General features: G+C 36.8%; 1 pseudogene; it reads right to left on the bottom strand.

Moving 5' to 3' along the window:
• Nucleotides 1-1,317: 1,317 nt before the first annotated feature.
• On the bottom strand, nucleotides 1,318-2,913 carry LOC138145622 (importin subunit alpha-1 pseudogene; annotated as a pseudogene).
• Between the last annotated feature and the right edge of the window lie 765 nt (nucleotides 2,914-3,678).

The raw sequence follows: 3,678 nt of genomic DNA, 5'->3' as shown, positions 1-3,678 counted from the left end.
CTTCCTACTTCCTATATTGTAAGATGGATTTCTAAACACAATTGAGTGTGTATGTTATTCCCTCTTTGAGGCAAATTTCAATCAGAGTAAGGTTTAAACTATGCTCGCCCCTTCGCTGTCTTCCCCTGTGCAGCAGTAGGTCTTTCTGCCACTACATGTGATGTAATATGCCTTTTATTGACTTATCCTTTCCTCTTCTCCCAGTACAATCCTTTTATTCACCCCTTAATTAATTTTTTTAATTATTACATTTAAGTCAACTAATGCCTACTTTCTGTGTATACCCCTTTCTAAATGTCATAATCAAGATATAGGTCCCAAAAGTTTCAAGAATCATCTTCTCATGTAGGAATGTAAAATGCTTAACCTTATTGAATAACATGATTGATTGTTTTTCTTTCCTGTTTACTTATTTGCTTCTCTTGAGTCTTATTTTTGAAGATGTAATTTTCTGTTCACCTCCAGGCTTTTCATCAGGAAAGTTTGGAAGTCCTCTCTTTCTATGTTTTTTTTTTGGTGGAGATTAAATTTACATTTATATAGCAGTTAAAACCTAAGAGTGTTTACAGATTAAGAGACAATAGTACAAAATGGCAAGGAAGGAAATCTGGGTGGGAGGAGAGAGAAAGACAGTTAAAAATGAACTTTAGAATGCCCGATAAGTTTCTCACATTGGAAATTGTTTGTTTACTAAGGTACAATAATCAGAATAGAAACACAAACATCTCTTCCACTGAAGTTTGAATCTACCATCATGTTGATTTGACAAAGGCTGTTATGAATAAAATGCAAGCTCTGCTGTATTCTACATTAAGCTGGGTTAGGATGATCAACCTGGCCTAGTGGTAACTGCTAGTCTTAAGACTAGCAGAATAGTTTTAGAAAAGTTTACATTGGGCCAGCCACAAAGTCACAGATTTTCAGCCAAATCAACTCTTTAAAAACTACATTCTTGAGGTTACAAACTCCATTTATGGAAGAAATAACCACATACAAAATTCACAGATCCTTGGAATAGAATCTCCCAATTTTCTTGGACTAAAAGGTAGCACCCATTTAAAATGTGATAAATTAGGCAGGCCAAGTGTGGAATTAAGTTTTTATTTACAGGACACTGCAAAACAGGAAATTCCACATAGAAATCAGAACCCTATTGAGGATAGAGGTTTCATACAGTATATACACAGTTCAAACTGTTTGAGTATGTATTATTGCTACATTAAAAGTCACATTTAAAAAATCTTAAAATGGAGAGACAGTAAGACAAAATTCTAACAAGAATATGTCATAAAAGACTTGAAAGTTTGACTGTAAAATCTAAAAGTTAAAGTTCTCAGGCATGCCATCTTGAATCTAAAAGGTATAGCCATCAGAGGTAGATTCTAGGACAACATTTGGATCTTCTTCCTCTGCAGAGAAATACTTTTCAATTAAGCTTGAAGAATACTTATACACCATTTCATTTTCATGGGATTGAAGTGCTTCAATTCTGTCTAGTCCTCCACATTCTTCAATTAGGATACACAGTTTTTCAGTTTCATTTAGTTTTTTGGCAGGCAGAAAAAAATATTTGAAATTGCATCCAAAATAACCAGTATAATTTTGCTGTCTTTTGCCGACAAGAAGTTGATTAAACGTTTCAGAATTCCATTTTGGACAAGATACACAATCTGCTCAATTGTTCCACCACTTGATTATTTTGTGACAGCCCATACAGCTTCTTTCTGTGACTTAAAGTCTCCCTTTGACAGAATTCCAACCAAGTATGGAACTAGTCCATGATTCATAACTTGCTGTATTTGGTCCTGACGGCCAGCCGTGATGTTTGACATGGTCCATGCAGACTCCTTCTTGATATTGGTTTTGGGGTAAGGAGGCTAGGAAAGACAGCAAGTGCTCCTGAATCTATTACAATCTGAGTTGTTCATCTATCCCAGTGACAATGTTTCCTATAGCCAGTAAGGAAGGAGTCACTATGGGCAATTCACCACATCCTAGAAGTTTCACTAGCTGTAGGACAACTCCAGTTTTCACAACCACTTTAATCCTGTCATTTGAGCCATCTGTGAGGTAGGAAATGGCCCAACAGTTATCTGCCAGATCTTCTGGATCATCATGATGCAAAAGACAAACTAAGGTAGGAAGAATTTGCTCAATAACTTCTATTAGGGGAGCAAGATTCTTGTTACGACAAAGATATGAAAGTGGCCAGGTAAGATTTCTTAAGTAACCACATGTTAATGATGATATATCAGGAAATCCAAGCAGAGCTAAAAGAGGGTCTATTTCACCATACTTGATAACCAAGTCTCTGTAGGCTGAACCATCACCTGCAGTGTTTCCTAGAGCCCACACTGCCTGTTCACTGATGTGAGTCTGGGGAGAGGCCAATAGGGCAATGAACACAGGTATAGCCCCTCCATCTACCACAGCCTTGGTTTGGTCTGATATTCCAGAAGCAATGCTAGTAAGTGCCTAAGCAGATTCAAACTGAATAGCATTACAGTCTGTCCTGCCCAAGAAGCCTACAAGCTTTGGAATCATACCAGCCTCAATTATTTGGTCTATGGGAGGCTGTTTTCCCTAGAAATGAGTTTCCTAGCAGCTTGGGTAGCCTGAAGTTGAACCTTCAGATTTATGCCTTTGACAATATCTTAAACAGACCAAAGTGCAGAGCCCTAGTTATTTCGGTTTTCCTGCAATGGAGAAGTAGCATCATAAGGAAAAGTGCAGATGTTTCTTCTTTTCAGTATTTGGTCATCTTTTTTAGCTTTCCTCAGTTCTACATTCACTTCAATATGCTGGCGCCTCATTTCAGTGTTGTCTTTCCCTTTGTTCTTAAACCTATTAAGCTGGGCAGTTGGTGAATTAGCATTTTCATTGGTGGACATGGTTATGTTCAACACTGGGAGAAAAGCAAGGAGGGAAATTGAGGGAGGTTAGACTTCCAGCAGCCACTACAGCTCAGCCCCTAAAGCCATGTGTGGAAGTCACCTCTTTCATTAAATATCTATCACCTCTCTTGAAAGATTATGCTCGATTTTCCTGAGTAGTTGACAGTTTTTCTTTTGTTTGTTTGTTTGTTTTTTGCAATTCAAGCTCTTTTGCTTTGTGGAATATATTGCAAGTCTTTAATGTAGAAGCTTTTATTGTTCTCTGTGATCCTGACTCTGATTCCACAATATTTAAATTGTTTATTTCTGACTTTTTGCAACATTTTCTTCTAGATCTGATAATCCTGTAATTTGGCTACATTATTCCTTGGTATTTTCATTTTGGTATGTTTCAGGAATCATTGGTGGATTCTTTCAATGGATATATTTTACACTATTGTTCTAGGACTTCAGGGAAGTTTTCCTTGATAATTTCTTGAAAGATGCTGCAGAGGTTCTTTTTCTTATCATGGCTTTGAGGTAGACCAATAATCCTTTTTTCTCCCTTTTTTAAAATTTATTTTTAGATTTAAACATTCATTTTCACAATATTTTGAGTTACAAATTTTCTCCTCATCTTTCTCCTATCCCCCATGTCAAGATAGCAAACATACTGAATACCCTTTCCCCTCTCTCTTTTACCCTTCCCCATAACCCCTCTAACTTTCTTTTGGGGCAAAATGGATTTCTATGCCCCAGTGCCTGTATATCTTATTTACCAGTTGCATGTAAAAACGTTTTTTTA

The sequence above is a fragment of the Petaurus breviceps genome, unplaced genomic scaffold (assembly GCF_028583685.1).
Source record: "Petaurus breviceps papuanus isolate PSGF00001 unplaced genomic scaffold, PetGlider_PUasm1.0 90743, whole genome shotgun sequence".
In the NCBI taxonomy this organism is placed as follows: domain Eukaryota; kingdom Metazoa; phylum Chordata; class Mammalia; order Diprotodontia; family Petauridae; genus Petaurus; species Petaurus breviceps.
The sequence above is the reverse complement of the archived record's forward strand: the minus strand, read 5'-3'. Positions and strand labels throughout refer to the sequence as shown.